General features: G+C 45.2%; 1 pseudogene; it reads left to right on the top strand.

Moving 5' to 3' along the window:
• Window positions 1-545: 545 nt before the first annotated feature.
• LOC112607763 overlaps window positions 546-18,826 on the top strand; it is a 32,573-nt pseudogene continuing 14,292 nt past the window's right edge.

The raw sequence follows: 18,826 nt of genomic DNA, 5'->3' as shown, positions 1-18,826 counted from the left end.
CAGCTTCAGTGGAATATGTATACAGAAATTTCTCTCTCCCTCTCTCTTTCTTTCTTTTAACATACACACATGCATGCATACGTCATGCATGTGGACTCACATAAGCATGGGTGTATTCTTGGTGATCGACGGTTATACCAGAAACTACGCAAGCCTCTTTTGGCACCAGGTGACAAAGGAAACAATTGAGAATGTGTCAGAGAAAGGGGTGTTGCTGTCTGTATCTGTTAGGATCTAGGCTGAAAAGAGGTGGCATTCTCAAGGAGTAATTTTGTAAAATTTGATAAAGTGCTTTCAACAAATATGCGGGCATGGTTTTGAAAAATCAGCACAGAAGAGTGGAGCACCCTTGGGCTGTCAGCCCCAGCCTGAAGAGGCAACAGGAGGGAGCACCTACCATCAACTGGTACCCCAATGATGGTGGCTGTTTGGAGAAGACTGTCAGACAGGGCTTGTGGCCTCCAGGAGGGGGATTTGCCAGCCTGCAGCAACCCAGAAGTGAGAAACTCAGCTCCAGCCACTGGAGTTTCTCAGAGCAACTCCCCATGGCCACAGCTGACTGCAGCCAGAAGACGGAGGAGACCCTGGTACTCAGAGAGTGGAAAAGGTTCTACAGTGACAGAGGGGACGTTCAACACGTGTTTCTCTGCTCAGGGATGGTGTTCTGTAAGATTGGTTAGTTACTTGCTGTATTACTCTGATATGGCTTCAAAACTATGCTGGACTGGGGCATTCAGATGAGATAATACACGGGATCACTCTTATCTGCAACAGCAAGTTAAGAAAAGAGAATTCCCAACTCCTTTTGCCATACTCAGGAGGTTGGATCTGTTAGTAATAACAAGATGTCTTGACATAAAAGTCCTGATAGCCAACTAAGGGTGTTAATTTATTGGTCAAGCATCTGTGATGTCCAAACTCAAGATAGAAATGATATCTCCAACATAGCATTCTCTTGTTTCTAACTGTATTGCTTAGCACAAAGGCATCTCATCCGGATGCTATCACACACACACTCAGGGTTTCATCACTTATGTTATTTCCATGATGACTAAGACTTGGAGCGCCGTACACTTTACAATGATTGGAGAAACACTGAGCATATGCCGAAGCTCTACCTCAGCTTTACAGAGAAATATAGTGTCTGGAAAGCCACCTCTTCCGCACTTGGAAATTAGTCCAAACCTGAGGAGAAGACCCTGAAAGTAATGTCTCTCTTTGTAACTAAACAAATATGCAATTCCTAGAAGAAATTTGCATTAAATTTAATGGATGATATATACATAGGAGTTTTACTTGTTTGCTTGTTGTTTTTATTTTCTGCCAAAAAAAAAAAAAAAAAGCATTTGTTGTCAATACATTTAGATCTCACTTTGAATCAAAACAGCAAAAGCTACTGAAGACAAAAAATGTCCTAGCAGCACCCAGGTCTGGAGGCACAGTGAAGAGATGGGGAACATTCTCTCAGGTCATTTATTCCCCTAAGGCAGTTTTACTGTGTTTCCTGCCAGAGAATGGGGAGAAGATGGAGACCTTGGGAGTGTCCTTCTGGCACTATCAATAGGAGCAATTCTCAAAGTAGGTTCCTCTACCCTGAGTGATGTCAGTAGATGTTACCAAGAAAAGTGTGCAATGGTTAAACAGGTTGAGAAATGTCAGGTTCCATGAAATTAAAATAGATTACTTCATTGAGAACTTTGTGAATCTCCAATAGATTGACATGGTACATACAAAATTATCCAAATTCACTTAGCTATGGAGACCTTTTATTAGGTTTTTAAATGAAATATCTAGAAGGGAATAAGGTTCCCTGAGACACGCTTTGAAAAACACAAATCTGGATTTTGTCAAGACTGTGATACTAACAGCCTGTCCAACAAACACAACCAAGATAAGGAAAGAAGCACTTACTGTTTGTGGAAGCAAAAGAGCTGTCAGGATCGACTTCTCGAAATAGCTAAGATACAAGCATTTTAAAAGATGTTACTCATGAAACAAGGGCAAAAACATGGGACATGTGTTATACTTTTTAAACGGATGGATTAAAATATTGACATTCTAAGGTAAGTCTGCACCAGCCTTGTAAAAGGCACCTGGAAACACCTGTGTGTCCACACAGCAGCCCTGTGTAGTTCTGGGGTGGCCATTCAGATTCTCATTGAGCTCTTCTAGGCATCGTTGGGACCCCTGCTCCTGGCCCCAAATAAAGAATCCTCTGCCCGATGTGTGGCTTCAGCTTCAGCAGAGAGGAGGCCACATCCTCAGAGCCTGGCCCCATCCCTGTTCTCCCACCCCCGTCTCAGGCTTGCGGCCATTGCATCACATGTGGCCCAGTCTCAAGTCCTAGTAAACCAATGGTTCCTCCAGACGCAAGGAGAGAGTTAAGGGCACTGCATAGTGTTTTTAATTTTAGAAAAATAAAAAAAATTAGAATGAGCTTTAATTTTTATTGTTTATGAGTATCTGAGGATTTGGTAGTAAAAAGTGTGTCATGAAACTACCATAGAAAATTCTTTCCTGAAGCTGGGAGCCTTTCACTCCTGCAAGACCCTTGAGGAAATTCTCTGTATAGGCCTGAAAGACTATCTTTCCCTCTCCTCAGCACATTGACCAGCTGCTGGGAATGAAAAAGGAACATCAAAAGTCTGGTTCTTATATAAACAACAGATGATAAGACATGGAATATTTGCAAATTCTTTGCTAGAGGTTCTGCTTTCTCTTGAAATGATACTTGCTTGCTTTTATATGTTTTCATAAAACCAATTCTTAGAGTCCTCAATGAAGTTATAGTGTTAAGACTTTTAGCATAGGCTCTTTCATCTACCCTTGGTCCCTTCTTGCTGTTACAGTAAAAACACCTTAGATGGGATAATTTATAAACGATAGATTGATTTCTCAGTTCTGGAGGCTGGGGGGTCCAACGTCAAGATACCAGCAGTTTGATGTCTGCTGAGGGATACTACTTCAAGATGGTGCATAGTTGGTCTCCCCTGGTAGAGGGACAGATCAAGAAAAGGGACAAATACTCTCTCAAGCCCTTTTATAAGTGCACTAATTCCATCCACAAGGATGGAGCCCTCAGGGTCTTACCACCTCCAAGGACCCCACCTATTAATATTATCGCCTTGTGAATTAAGTTCCAACATATGAATTTTGGAGTGACACATGCATTTAAGCCACAGCACATCCCCAAAGTAGTAAAGACAGCCAGATCAAGGGCCCGGGACCACTGGACAATTGAAGATTGTCACCTTTTGGCAAGGGTTGTAACCAAAAAACAGGCAGTATTTGCATACCATTTGGCAATGTGTTAGCAGGCAATAAGGAGACAACATTTAAAAATATATAATGGTGATTTTTGTCTCTTGGTGCCCAAACATATCTTTTTACAATAAAAATAATCAGAGTAAGGTGCAGGGAGAGGCAAATTATGGCAGATATTAAGACAGAATTAAATCTCTGAAAAGTGCAAAAATGGATACTTGATTTTAGAGATTCTGTCATTTACCCAGAGTTTCTATGTCACTTACCATGTGCCAGGCTCTTCTGGGCGCAAAGGAAAAGAATTAGACAATCTCTGTCCTTCATGGAACTTCTGGTCCTAGAAGGGAGAAAAAATGTATGTACAAAATCACAACTTACTAAGTGGTAATATACAGAAAATGCTGTAAGAATACAGACAAAGGAGTGGGAAAGCCAGCATCAAGTGACAGGTGAGACTTCCTAAAGATTTCACACTTTCAGATACAATTTGAAAGCTCTCTAGCAGTTCCTCAGGCCAAGAAGAAAGCAGCAACATTCTAGGAAGAGGGAAAGGAGGGCATGACTCAGTTTGTGCTCACCCAGAAAATATATAGCATAAAGTTAGCAAGCAAAGTGAGCAGTTGGAGCCTAATTTCACGGGGAAACTGGGAAATGGTGAAGAGCACACCTCTAGAGGTGAGGGAGCTGGGGTATTTATACAGTCATATACTACAGCCCACTGGCATTGCTCATACCTGGCCTTTTATTAGAAGGGCAGTATAGTTTTTAACTTGGCTTTGGAGAATTACTAAAGGTCCAAATACACAGATACTGGCAGTCAGAAGTCAGTGGAGCATTCTAAATAATAAGGCCTGAAAAATTTGGGAAGGGCAAGAGCAGATTCTGCTACAAAATGTGAGCCACTGACATGCAAACAAGGCAAGTGTATTCACAGAGCATTCTCTGGGGCTGGTCAGAGCAGCCCAAGATAAGCCTGGAAATGCTGTTGTTTATTTTCTTCTTTATCGTACTTTGACGGGTGGGGACTGCTATGGTTTGAATGTGTTCCCCAAAAGCTCATGTGTCAGAAATTTAATCCACAGTGCAACAGTGTTGGAGGTGAGGCCTAATTAGAGGTGACTGGGTTATGAGGGCTCTGCTCTCATGAATGGTTAATCTTAGGAGTGGTGAGTTAGTCAAGAGTGGGTTGTTATCAAATGAGTTCAGCCTGGTTCTCTTTTGCAAGTGCTCATTTGCCCATCCACCCTTCCACCATGGGATACCATGGGATAATGCAGCAAGAAGGCCCTTAGCAGATGCAGCTGCCCATTCTTGGACTTCCCAGCCTCCAGAATTATGAGCTAAGTGAACCTCTATTCCTTATAAATTACACTGTGTGTGGTATTCTGTTATAGCAACACAAAACAGACTAAGATAGGGGCTCATGACTAGGGAGAGATTGCTGCTCCCAGGGCCAATCAGTTCTCACAGACAGCAGACTCTGTTGAACCAACCTATACCATCTCCTCTGTCTGACTCTTACATTATAGGAGGCAATGTTCCTCTGCCCTAGTCATCCCAGGGCCAGCAGGAGACAAGTAGAGACATCCCTTATGCTCAGAGTTCATGGGAATTTAACTAGAAAATTCCAAGCTGCTTACTCTGCCTTGCCCATTTCTTCCTGTGAAAACCACAATAAAAGCACTTTCCCATGTTTTTCCCTCTGCCCCTCTCTGCCTCCTGGCCAAGGCTGGTGCCTCCCCATGCGGCCCAGCATAGAGTGCTTCCTATTTCTAGGGAACTGTGAGCAAAAAATTCTTCCTCCATATCAATTATTTCTGTGTTGTTTGCCCTACGAAACCTGCTTAAGACAAACTTCAGGTACATTTTAACACAGAAGACACAGTGCAAAGAGCCATAGGGGGCCAGGGCAAGAGACCCAGAATGTCTCCTCTGTGTCCCTGGAGATTTTATTATTGGTAAGTACACACACTTGCACAGTAATTACCCTTACTAAGTTGAAAGACAAGTTTGCTCAACTGGATGCAGTCTCTGATGACAATTTCCTTGGATGTCTTCCCTCTCTAATAGCCATAGGACTCTATTTTCTTTCTGGCATTCAAGTTCCTTTGATGTGTCTAAATGCAGCCTGTTTCCTCCAACCAGCCTGTGTTTATGCCGGAAATACAGATCTGGGGGATACGGGGGTTGGGGTTGACATTTACTGTGTCCAGGATCCTGGTCCCATATGCTGCAGTGGGAAGTTTTCACAAAGACAGTGGCTTCCCTAGATGGACTTCCTGCCTGAGCAAAAATGGGTCATCATCAACAACAACAACAACAAAAACCAGCCAAGTGGTCATACACATATAACAGTTTTCCTGAGTACAAGATCAGCTGGAAAAAGGACAAGCAAAGACTCTCCTGGGAGTGGGTTTTTTATACACAAACCAACCATCCCAGAGTCCATGTTCTGAGGGCTGAGTCACTGCAGTAGGTTGTTGTAACTGTCCAGTGAGAGACAGCGTAGCATCTAGTGGGATGGCAGGCCTGGGAAAGGAAGGCAGGGAAACCAGTGCCAAAGGGTTTAGGAGGTGTCTGCATGGAAGAGTGCAACTAGTGGGCATGTGGAAATGAGAATGACAATGAGGAAGAAAGGGTGATTATTAAAAGTCTTGCTTAATTAGGTAGTGCTATTTCTAACCAAACTAGAGACTACGGATAAAGAAGCAAGTTTAAAGAAATTTAAAAACAAATTAAGTTTTAGACATAGGTATCTGTGTTAAAACCAAATAGTTACCTCTAGTAAGCTATCTGATTTATGAAATATTCATAAATATCCACACTTCGGCTGGAGATTAAATTTGGAAATAGCCCATGGTAACTGAAATCCTGGCTATGTACAAAGTCCCAGAGTCTGAAATGACAGAAGAAGAAAGCAAAAGGTATTCACACTGACAGCTCTGTTGTCAAATGTAACTCTGTTATTACAGCTCCTTGGCTGAGTACAGAGATGTACATGTTAACTGGAAAAAATAACATGTTAACTGGAAAAAATAAGCATGGTGTATCAGACAAGCCAGTGCTATCATGGAAATCTTTGTCATGTTGGTTGAGAATGAAGTTATTCTTACCTCAAGAGAAACAGAGGCCTGAGGAGCACTGCTTTTACATTTGTTTACTGGGAGACCCATGCTATGTTGCTAATAAACAGCTTTATTTTGACAGCTTCCATTTGCTATAAATATAGTTCCAAGGAGAGTGTCCAACATTTCCTGATTTGAATCCAGCCGGAGCAGGTGTGTTCATTGCATGAGTCATGCCATTAGCTGCCAGGACTGTGACTTGGCCACAAAGGCACTTAACGGAATAAAAGCAAGCTGGGAAGAGAACCCGGCTTCTGGGATCACAGTTGCTTGGAATTTGGAGATTCTCTGATAGGTTTGCTTCTTTCTTTTCATTACTGTTAAAAGCAATAGCACCATCCGGGCTTCCAAGGAGAATTTCTGCCTTAATAGATAAAGATTTGATCAAATGCAGGACCTTTTTCCTTTCCCTTTTAATTCACAGTGTTAGTGCATTTGCACTGATATGCTGCTTATGCCAGTTCTGCCACTCAAAACACCCATTTTACCAAAAGCAGGTAACTTCCTCGGAGGAAGCTCTTTAATGAAGAAGTAACATATTAAATAGAACTACATTAAGAACCTTTCACTTTATTCTACATAAATATATTCACCATTCAATTAGTCATTGAAATGAGGAAATCACATGCAGTGCATTTCAGTTGAAAGTGTCTGTCTTAAAAGAGTGATGTAAGGGGGTCTTATAACACCTTTATGGATGACAGCAGTTTCTGGGACTAAGGTCACAGAAGTGAAGATCTGAGCTCAACAATCTGATAAATTACAAAGGAATGTTTAGACACAAAATCTAGACAGTGAAAACAGAGATGCTGCAGTGGCATGGCCTAGAAGAGAAGGAGGAAGTTGCGGTCCTTTTTCAAATTACCTTTTCATAAATGAAAAGCAACTCATACAACAACAAAATAGGGCATGCATTCTGATTCAGGATGCTGTTTTAAAGTTCTTTTCAACAGTTTACATGGACTTTGATATCATCACACTCTGATTCAAGTGCTAAATATAAATACAGTAAGTATTTCTTCCCTTCCAATGGGGTAATGGTAAACCCAAATTAGGGGCAGCACCACAGTAAAGAACTATGTTGGATGAAATCCTAAACCACATTTGTGGGAAGGACACACGGCTGGCCCAATGAAGTCACTCTCCCAGTGAAAACAGCAGAGCTAACATCATCCTTCCAGTAATCCTGCAAAAGAAGCCACCTGGGATGCAGTAAGATGACAGTAGCTTTCTGGAGCTAAGACGATAGACAGTTTTTACTTTGGCCACATGTTCTGGTTACAAATCAGAGAGCAAATTTGTTCACACAGATGAAATAAGGATATAGAAAATGATGATGATTTGTCCCATTTATTCCAGCCCTTTTTCCTGTAAGACTGCTGCTTTCACTCATTCTTTTTTCTGCCCATGAAGCTCACCCTAGAGAGAATTTCTGAGAATAAATGGAGCTTAGTGAAGCTTCTAGAAAGTAGTGTAAAATACTAACATGGTTATTATTGTCGAGTCATGTTTATCAATATGTGGATCATTGATGATAACTGAACTATTGAAGAAAAGTTGTTAACTAAATGGCTATATGACTTTTGGTGAGAGACTGTATCGTAGCTCAGGAAAAATTTATTCCCCTTGCCATACCCGCACCCCCTGCCCAGGAGGAATGTACATCCTTGTCCCAGAAGCAACAGGCTGGCTGACTTGCTTTGGCTTGTTGGAATGTGAGTGGATGCGGATTTCCCTGTCCAAGCTAAGAGCCAAACACACATGCTGCTTTGGGCTCACTCTGTGCGCTCTTATCGCATCAGAGCCATGCGTCCCAGAGAGTGGTTGTGTCTTCCGCCTGGAAATGCAGGAGAATCAGATCTCTGCCCTTCCCACCTGTGGCCTGCAGTAGACCTGCCACAGCCCACCTGCAAACTCAGGGGTGAGAAATAAAGAAATGCTGGCGATTTCACGCCTCACTGAGAGATGAGTCCCCACACACAAAGGAGCCTCAATAAGCCTAATGGCTGACTACTCCTAACTGTGGAGGCGAGCTGGCATACTCAAAGTGTGGAAAGAAAGAAAAAACTGTCAATGGCGAATTCTACATCCAGCAAATCCATCCCTCAAAGGAGACATTAAGACATGCTATAATTTTAAAAAGAAAAGGTGACCTGAGAGAATTTGTCACTAGCTGACCTTCTCCCCAAGAAATGCTGAAGGGAACATGTCATGTTGAAATGGAAGGAAACTAGGTAGTAACTCAAATCCACACTAAGAAATAAAAGACCCTGTTAATGTAACAACATAGGTAAAAGTAAAAAACAGTATAAATGTACTTTTTGTTCATAATTTCTTTTTCCTTTTTTTTTTTTTTTTTTTTGAGATGGAATCTCGCTCTGTTGCCCAGTTTGGAGTGCAGTGGTGCAATCTTGGCTCACTGCAACCTCTGCCTCCTGGGTTCAAGTGATTCTTGTGCCTCAGCCTCTTGAGTAGCTGGGATTACAGGCACACACCAGTGTGCCCAGCTAGTTTTTGTATTTTTAGTAGAGACAGGGTTTGGCCATGTTAGCCAGGCTGGCCTTGAACTCCTGACTGCAGGTGATCCACCTGCCTTAGCCTCTGAGAGTGCTGGGATTATAGGCATGAGCCACCGCGTCCAGCCACTTCTTTCTTTTTTTCTATCTGATTTAAAAGACCACTACATAAAACGTTAATTATAAATCTTGAGTGATGGGCACACAATGTATAAAGATGTAATCTGTAACAATAGCAGCATGAAGGTGGGAGGGAGGACTAAAGATCATAGAAGCAAAGTTTTTGTATGCCCGTGAAATTTATTTGGTGTTTACTCAAACTAGACTGTCACAAACTAAGATGTTTCTTAACGGGAGCAGCAGGGAGGAAAGCGCACCAGAGATTCTGGTCTGCATGGTCTGTGCTGAGGTCTCAGTTGTATTCATTTCCTGTTGCCACTGTAACAAATTACCATAAACTTAGTGGTTTAAAATAACAGATTTATGATCTTGCAGTTCTGAAGGTCAGAAGTTCAAAATAGTTTCAGGGAACTAAAATCAAAGTGTTAGCAGGCTGCATTACTTCTGGAGGATCTAGAGAAGAATCAATGTCTTTGCTTTTCTCAGTTTTTAGAGGTCGTCTACATTCCTTGACTCAGACCTCACATGACTCTGATCTCTGCTTCCATCTTCACAGGCTCTTAACTGCCTGCCTCCCTCTTATAAGGATCCTTGTGATTTTATTTAGTACCCACCAGGTGATCAGGATAACCGCCCCTTCACAAGATCCTTAAACGAATCACATCTGCAAAGTCCTTTTAACCATGTAATTGTCTTAATCCATTTGGGCTGTTACAACAAACGATCATAAGCTGAGTGCTTATAAAAAACAAAATTTCAGCCAGGCGCGGTGGCTCATGCCTGTAATCCCAGCACTTTGGGAGGCCGAGGTGGGCGGATCATTTGAGGCCAGGATTTCAAGACCAGCCTGGTTATCATGGCGAAGCCCGTTTCTACGAAAAATATGAAAATTAGCCAGGCATTAGTGGCACATGCCTGTAGTCCCAGCTACTCAGGAGGCTGAGGCAGGAGAATTGCCTGGACCTGGGGTGGGGGCGGGGAAGGGGGGTATTGGGGTGGGGTGTGGGCGGAGGTTGCAGTACCCTGAGATGACGCCACTGCTTTCCAGCCTGGGCGACAGAGCGAGACTTTGTCTTACACACACACACACACACACACACACACAATTATTTCTCACAGTTCTTGAAGCTAGGAAGTCCAAAATCAAGGTACCTGGAGATTTGGTGTCTGCTCAGGACCCGCTTCCTGGTTCACAGGAACCACTTCCTGGTTCACTTGTGTGCCTTCTTCCTGCAGCTTCACAGGGTGGAAGGAGCAAGGCGCCTCTCTGGGGCCTCTCACAGGGTGGAAGCAGCAAGGCGCCTCTCTGGGGCCTCTCTGACAATGGTACGCATCCCATTCATGAGGAAAGAGTCTGCCTGAATTACCTCCCAAAGACCCCACCTCCTGATACCGTGACACTGGTGATTAGGTTTTCAAACTACAGTTTTTGGGGGGACACAGATATTTAGACCACAGCAGTAACATATTCATAGGCTCCAGGCATGAGGAAGTGGACATCTTTGGGGACTTTATTCAGCTCACCACAGGTCTCCCTATGCAATACTGAAGTGCAACCAGGGTTTAGAACGACCCAGGCAGAGCCTGGGATGCTCACACCTAACAGAGCCTTCAAGCCTCCAGGAGCTTCATAAGCCGGACCCACACCCACTCCAGACTTCCAGAATCAGGATCTTTGTGGGTGTAGTCTGGGATTGTCACTGTTTAAAGTTCTCCCACATGATTCTTATGTGCCTGGGGTTGTAAACCCTCTCAGAGGAGGCATCAGCAGTCCGTACAGCCCAACGCACCACAGAGAAAAGTCCCCTGATAAGTTTCAAGAATCCCTGGACACTTGGTGACATTCAGAGGCCAGGGTTCCAGACCGACCTGCACCTGCTCCTTCAGGCATGTCTTTTTGGCGGAACTTCTCAGGTAATTCTGATGCCCATGAAGGTTGACCGGTTGTCCCTTGGAGGGCAGCGCTGGCCTACAGATGGATCCAAGCAGCCCCCGCCGACCAGGCTGTTTATATGCAGAGTGATGCACGTGGCCAAGAAGATGGTATGTGTGTAAAGGTTTTGCTTTGGAGCGAGCTCTTAAAGGAAATTATTTCTTTCAGAGCCAAACTCAGACACCTAGCAGGGAACAGTTTGAAAAGGTCACCATGTACTTGACCCTTGGGAAAAGATAGGGAGCCTCCAAAGATGGAGATGTGTCTGCAGGACTGAACTGTCGAAGAATCGCAAAGATCCTCTCTAAACGATTTCAAAAGAATACCAGCTAGTGTTGCTGTAATTTGTGCTATTAAAGGAAAAGTCACATGAAGGGGAATATATCTTAGCATGACAAAAATGCAAATTTAAAATGTGAAGTTAGTTCCATTTTTAAAATTCAGAATCACAGTAGAAAAAAATGTAAAACTTAAAAAAAAATTAGAGATAGAAAAAACTCTGAAGACATCTTGTAAAACAGGTAACCTGCCTCATAAAGCTACATAGTAGCTTCTCAAACTTCGCTTATTCTATCTGAAAATGGAAACCTGGCTCCTTCTCCAGTGTACTCATATTGAGGTGTAGTGAAGACCAATGAGGGATATACAAATTAACCATTCAAAATGTTACAAGCAAAGGGCAAACAATGTGTCTGTCATTTAAAAAGTTAGCAGATCACAAGGTCAGGAGTTCGAGACCATCCTGGCTAACCCAGTGAAACCCCATCTCTACTAAAAAAATACAAAAAACTAGCCGGGCGAGGTGGCAGTCGCCAGTAGTCCCACCTACTCGGGAGGCTGAGGCAGGAGAATGGCGTAAACCTGGGAGGCAGAGCTTGCAGTGAGCTGAGATCCAGCCACTGCACTCCAGCCTGGGCGACAGAGGGAGACTCCGTCTCAAAAAAAATAAAAAATAAAAAAAAAATTAGAATTGGCCTGCGCGCTGGCTCGTGCCTGTAATCACAGCACTTTGGGAGGCCAAGGCGGGTGGATCATGAGATCAGGAGATCGAGACCATCCTGGCTAACACGGTGAAACCCTGTCTGTACTAAAAATACAAAAAATTAGCCGGGTGTGGTGGCGGGCGCCTGTAGTCCCAGTTACTCGGGAGGTTGAGGCAGGAGAATGGCTTGAACCCAGGAGGCAGAGCTTGCAGTGAGCCGAGATCGCACCACTGGACTCCAGCCTGGGCAACAGAGCAAGACTCTGCCTCAGAGAAAAAAAAAAAAAAAAAAAAGAATTCACCGAGATAAACAGGGAAAACTATATTTTAAAGATCATCTGCTTATTTCCACACTTTTGAGTTGGATGTATGAAATGTGCAATTAGCTATCATCATAAAAAGTTGACTAAGATACTCAAAACTGAAAATCCTAAAATACCTAGAGAAAAAAATGAAACTAGCATGGTTCTTAAGCCCCAAACTTAAGCAAGCACTCACATATTTGTCTCTGGCAGCCAGGCATATCAACCACTAAATTTGACTCTCACTTTACCTATAGGCAGATAGCAGCGTATGACTGTCTCTACTACATTCTTGACCAATAAATCTTCAAAGCAACAATGCTCTACTACAAAAAGAAAAAAAACCAAGACCACAAGTAACCCATCTTCAAACTGTCACTCTAATCCCTTCTCTGACTGTCAGATTAAAGGTTGCTGCTGTCTGGAGGTCTATGGCTTCAAATTAGGGATGAGATCATCAAAAAAGCTTAAAATCAAACTTCAGATTGCTAGCTTCCCTATGCTCCGTGGTGAAAAAATAAATACGTAAATAGTTACCCATTAGATATGCTATCAAGAATAAGAATGGATCCTGCATACATGTAAAATATCTATGATAAGATATCAATAACCTTATTGATAATATTACAGGACACTCATGTCCAATGGTGGTTACAAATCCAGCCTGACCTTACAGTAGACATTGAGCTACATGCCAGTCAGTGATCAAGGTCAAGGGAGGCAAGCTCTAGCCCCCACATCCAAATCCAACACAGTCTACTTGTGTACAGCCTGTGAGCCAAGATGCTCTCTGGATTTTCAGTGAATGAAAACACATGGAAAGAACAAGTATACTTTATGACGAATGAAAAATAAATGACATTCAAATTTCAGTATCCTTAAAGTTTTGTTGGGACTCAGCCATGTTTATTTCTTTGCAGATTATCTATGGCTGTTTCAGACTATAAGGGCACAGTAGCATAGTTGTGACAGAGACCATATGGCCTACAAACCTGAAGATATTTGCTATCAGAGCTTTTATGGAAAAACATTGGATGACCCCTGTTATAGACCTTGGGCCTCAACCCTGGCTGGACAATGCAATCATTCTGAGAGTATTTAAAAGAACTGATGGGCAGGCCTTTCAGAGAGTTTTATACTAACTGGTCAGTTTTGATCTGGAAGCCCATGAAAGTTGATCGGTTGCCCTGTGGAGGGCAGCACTGGCCTGCAGTTGGATCTAAGCGGCCCCAGCAGAACAGGCCACTTGTCTGGAGAACCAGATGAGTAAGTGTAGCTTCAAGTTGCCCAGCCCTCGCCTCGGCCCTCTTCCCTCCACCCTTGACTTCTGAATATTTCCTTTGTGGGATTCTTACTACAACAGTGCCTTCTCAGGGAACACCCGTTGCTGCCCACCTTGCTCCGAAAGATGTGCAAAGATGTGCACACTCAAAACACACACCGTCTCTCAAACATGCACATGTGCACACATACACACATGTGCACATATAAACACGCATGCACATATATTTACACACACACCGCTTGTGTGATCTCTGGAGCTCAACAAAGTGGAAAGAGGATTCTATTAAGTTAAGACGATGAGTTTCTTATCCAAATTACACACATCTCCTTCCCCTCATTGAATCCTCGTGGGCCCTTGAGCTTGAAAAATATGCAGTTAGGCCGGGCGCGGTGGCTCAAGCCTGTAATCCCAGCACTTTGGGAGGCCGAGACGGGCGGATCACGAGGTCAGGAGATCGAGACCATCCTGGCTAACACGGTGAAACCCCATCTCTACTAAAAAATACAAAAAACTAGCCAGGCGAGGTGGCAGCGCCTGTAGTCCCAGCTACTCGGGAGGCTGAGGCAGGAGAATGGCGTGAACCCAGGAGGCGGAGCTTGCAGTGAGCTGAGATCCGGCCACTGCACTCCAGCCTGGGCAACAGAGCGAGACTCCATCTAAAAAAAAAAAAAGAAAGAAAGAAAAATACGCAGTTGTTCTTTGACCCAGATCATATTTATTTTAAGATCTAAAGCAGGGGTGTACAATCTTTTGGCTTCCCTGGACCACATTTGAAGAATTTTCTTGGGTCACACATAAAATACACTAACACTAATGACAGCTGATGAGTTACACAAAAAAATCGCAAAAGAATTTGGTAAAGTTTAAAGAAAGTTTATGAATTTGTGTTGGGCCACATTCAAAGTCAGACAATCTGGGTCTGAGGTTGTTTTCCTTTGAACTGGCTCTCCCACATTGGAGCCCATAGGTGGCAGTGGAAACTCACGGTTGAAATGCCTCTCTTTAAATGAGTGGTTTGTGGTGTGTGGTGTGTTGTGTGTGTATGTGTGTAGTGTGTGTAGTGCAGTATGTCGTGTGTGTGTGTGTGTGTGCTGTGTGTTTTGGTGTGTGTGGTACCTATATGTATGGTATGATGTGTTTGATGTGTGTGGTGTGTGTTGTTTGTGTGGTATATGGTGCATGTATGTGGTGTATGTCTGTGGTGCATGTGTGTGACGTCATGTGTTTGATTTGTGTTGTGTGCAAGTATGTATACATACTTGTGTATATATACACCACATACAAGTGTATGTGTGTATGCCAAGTATGTATGTGGTGTACATACACATGCAGACTTGCATACAACAGGGTGTGGTGTGTTATGTGTGGTGTGGTGTGTGTGTGTGTAGGATGTGGTTTGTGTGTGTGGTATGGTGTGGTGTATGATGGTATGTGATGTGTATGTGGTGTGTGGGATATAGGGTGTGTATGTGGTGTGTGCTGTGATGTGGTGTGTGTGTGGTGGGTGGTGTGATGTGTGTGTGGTGCACGTACGGGGGGGTGTGTGGTGTGATATGTGTGATGTGGTGTGTGTGGTTCATGTATGTGGAGTGTGTGGTGTGCTGTGGTATGTGTGGTGCATGTATGTGGGGTGTGTGGTGTGATGTGGTGTGTGAGTGTGGCGTGTGGTGTGATGTGGGGGTGTGGTGTATGGTGTGATGTGGGGTATGCGGTGTGTGTTGTGATGTGGGGTATGTGGAGTGTGTGTGATATGCGGTGTAATGTAGTGTGTGCTGTGTGTGATGTGGTATGTGTGTGTGTGAAGCACAGGTGTTCTGGGGAGCGCTTGCCCCCCAGACGCCACTGGGAGGAGAGGAGCTGCTGGCTTAGGAAGCAGTGCCTGCCCGGCCTGGGCACTCAAGTGACAATAGCAGGCTCAGCCCTCAGTGAGTCCGGCCCCTGGAGACCAGGGCGCATGCTTCTCAGCAACAGCACACAGAGGCCCGAACCCTCGGCAGCAACAGTTGCCTGGCATCATCGCCGCCCAGTCTTTCACTTCCAAACTTCCCATCTGGGTCACCATCAAATGAAGAGGAGCTGGGCCGGAGCGTGTTTCTATGGAAGCTCCTCGCGGGGCTAGAGGGCCTTTCTCCTCTAAACTCCTGTGCTTTCTGTCATTGTCACTGGCCAGCGAGAAAGCAATGTGCATTGCCTTTTAAGTCTGTTTTTATGAACTCCCATTGATTGGGGGAAGCCAGCTGAGTAAGTGGCACCGCTCTCCCCTCTCACCTGTGGACAGGTGAGCGTGCAGCCGCACTCTTTCAGGGCTCCACTGCCAGCGGCCCTGATGTAACCTCTCTGCTGGTGGTGGGGGGTAATTATTACTGTGCTGGTATCACTTCTTTGGAAAGGACAATGGAAAAATCTGGCCCCAATCCTTTAGCCTGGGGCATCTGATAAGAAGGTTCTGGGAGAGGTTGATAATGAAGTTCTTCCAGATAAAAATGCGGTTTACGAACAAACAAGGTGTTGGAAGAAAGGGAGGACACACCCACAAACGCCTAGGTGCCCTTGTGGCCTGGAGGGGTTACAGTGCCCCAGAGCACTTTGCTTACTGCTGTATGGGTTTCTGGGAGCCCCACTTCCTCCTCTATAAAATGGCCACATTGCCTTACATATCCCAAGAGCGTTAGGAGAATTAAGTGAGATCATGTGTCTGGGAAGACTTTGTAAGCTAAAGCCGTGGGTGTGGTGTCTGCTGATGCTGCTGGCATGGACAGTGTTCTCTGGGAACCACCGCTGCTCCAGCATCCCCTCATCTGGGCTGAAGCCTGCTCTTTCCTCCTCGCCTTCCAACAGCCCCTCAGAGCTCAGCCTGCAACGCAGGGAATCTGGCATTTCTGCCAGTTGGAAGGCACAGTGCATGAGCGCCCACCCCCCGCCAGCGCCCTATGCCAGCGGCCCCCCACTCCATCGCCCCGTCTTGCAGGAGTTATTCTGCAGGCTCCTGGCTGCTGGCTTGGCCCCTTGGCCTTGTGGAAAGTGAGACAGCATAAGCTGTGGCGGCTCTGCAGAGCTGGGGTGTCAACACTTAACTATTCTAATAGGAACACTGAGAAATTTGCCCTGGGTGGCCTCTCGGTTCCATCCCTGGTGTGCATTTGTTTATTTTGGAGCCTGGGAGACAGCAAGCGCTGGGCTCGTTCACCCACATTCTGGGCCTGGGCACATTGTACCAATGTTACCCTTCACCTCGGAACAAGCCTGCTGGTGCCAGTGTTCCTTTGGTTTAGCCCTGGGGACGCAGCACGTCCCCATTAGCTGGACACAAAACCAAGGCTTGAAAGAGGGAACCGCCTTACTCTGCAATGCTTCTTGGCTGCTCCCTAGTGAACCTGACCTTTTTCCTTACTTATTTGTGTCACAATCTATACATATCTGGTTTCCTCTTACTGCAGGGTCAGGCTGCAGGTGAGATGCCTTGGCTTGGACACATATAGATACACTGAACGCGTTTGTTAGACTCTAGACACTATTTATCACTAAAGATAACTTGTTCTCCCAGAAAGGCAGCTCTTGACTTCTCGTCGCCCTCTGAGGGGCTGCCGGGCATGCCAAGACATTCGGGTGTGCCGCCAGGGTTTCTTTTCAAGACAGACACCTGTCTACAGAACTGTGGTTACTCAACTTCTCCACCCCGTCAGGAGCCAAAGAACAGTTCCCATAACTTCAAGTTCAGGAGACCAACAAGGCATCTAGACTTCTGGAAAAACTACCTGGGTTTGCATCGCTGGAGGGATTCGCATCTCCTCCAAGTGCTATCTTCAACCATACAACTCTCCGGCGCAGACCATGCCGTCTTCCCTGCTCGACCAGGGAAAAGCAATCGTCTGGAAGGCACTGCACCTGTTTGGAGCCATGGTTGATATAAAATGAGGTGCAGGAGAATTTCTCTCCTCTGAGGTGTGTTTCCTGGGGTGTAGGTAACTGTGTGGCCCCAGTGCACACACAGGCCGGTTTGTAAACCGTGTGAGCTCTTTGGAACTAATCACACTGAACTTGTTTGCATGTTGAACAGAAAAAGATAGTTTTCTTCCCCTCTTGTTCAGTTTTTTTCCTACACATTCAAACAATAATAATATATTAATAGTAATGGTGTTTGTGTGACCTAACTCCAGCAAACAAACTCAAGCAAAGGGCAGAAAGGTGGACAGGTGTACCCCAAGCTCGCCGGCCGAGCAACTGCTGCCTTCCCCAGGGCTGCTCCAGGACGTCCTCTGACTCAGCGAGGCAGCAGCGTCCTGAGTCACAGCCGCCCTGGGGAGCTCCCACCTATCCAAGGTTTGGAGGGCATCTGCAGGTTTGACTTTTTCGGAGACATCCCTGTTCAATGTTAAACAGGCTCCACATAAGAAAACCAACGGTGTGCAGAATGTAGTCCTCACTGTCAGTAATAATTGCTACCAAAACAGAGAGAGGTGTCAGTGCCACATTTCCTGAGAGTTTACTAAGATCAGAATTGTCTTTGTGCAACACTTCTCTGCGAGTGTCCACAGGCAGTGGGACAGAGCTGGGGAGGAAGACCTCGGGGCAGGTGCTGGGTAGCACCTGTCAGACTTGTGTCTCAGCGGCGACAGAGCGGCAGCCGGCGCGGTTTACTGTCGCGGGCAGAGAGGAGCTGTTCACGGCTTGCTAGCTTAGTAATTTGTAGATAATGAGCTCCTGGTAGAAGCCTGTGGGTTTCAGAGCATATGCTCCAACAGATGGGCTGGCCTCGGCAAGGGTGGGGGTGCACTTGGACTTGTCAATCACTGACTTCCAGCTTCTGGGAGGGAACAAGCCCGGGAGAAGGCAAGGTTAGCTGCAGAAGCACAGTTCCACACAGGTTGGCCATGGCCCACAGTGATCCCCTAACCTTGCAGGAGCTCCTGGAGCCCCAGGCTCGGCTTCAGATCAGTCTCAAGTCATTTCATGAGGGGAAAACTCTCCACTAGATCGATGGTTCTCCAAGTGGGTCCCCAGATGGGGAGCAGCCCCAGGAAACTGGTCAGATATGTGAATTCTAGCCACTCCATGCCTGGTGGGTGGGCAACTCGGGTAGGTCCCTCAATCTGTGTTGGAGCAAACCTCTCAGAGGATTCCCAGACGAGCTGAGGTTTCAGAAACACCGAACAAGCTCATTATCCACATAAGGACCAGAAGTGTGTGATTTCCTCCTTTCCACCGTGATTTCTTAGGCCCAGTGTATTGCTGGACACAAAAAGTGATCCAAGTGGAATTTTTGGAGGGGCTGTGGGAGGAAAGGGACTCTGCAAGTCAT

The sequence above is a fragment of the Theropithecus gelada genome, chromosome 15, assembly GCF_003255815.1.
Source record: "Theropithecus gelada isolate Dixy chromosome 15, Tgel_1.0, whole genome shotgun sequence".
Lineage (NCBI taxonomy): Eukaryota > Metazoa > Chordata > Mammalia > Primates > Cercopithecidae > Theropithecus > Theropithecus gelada.
Note: the sequence above shows the minus strand (reverse complement) of the source record. Positions and strands in the feature narration are given on the sequence as shown.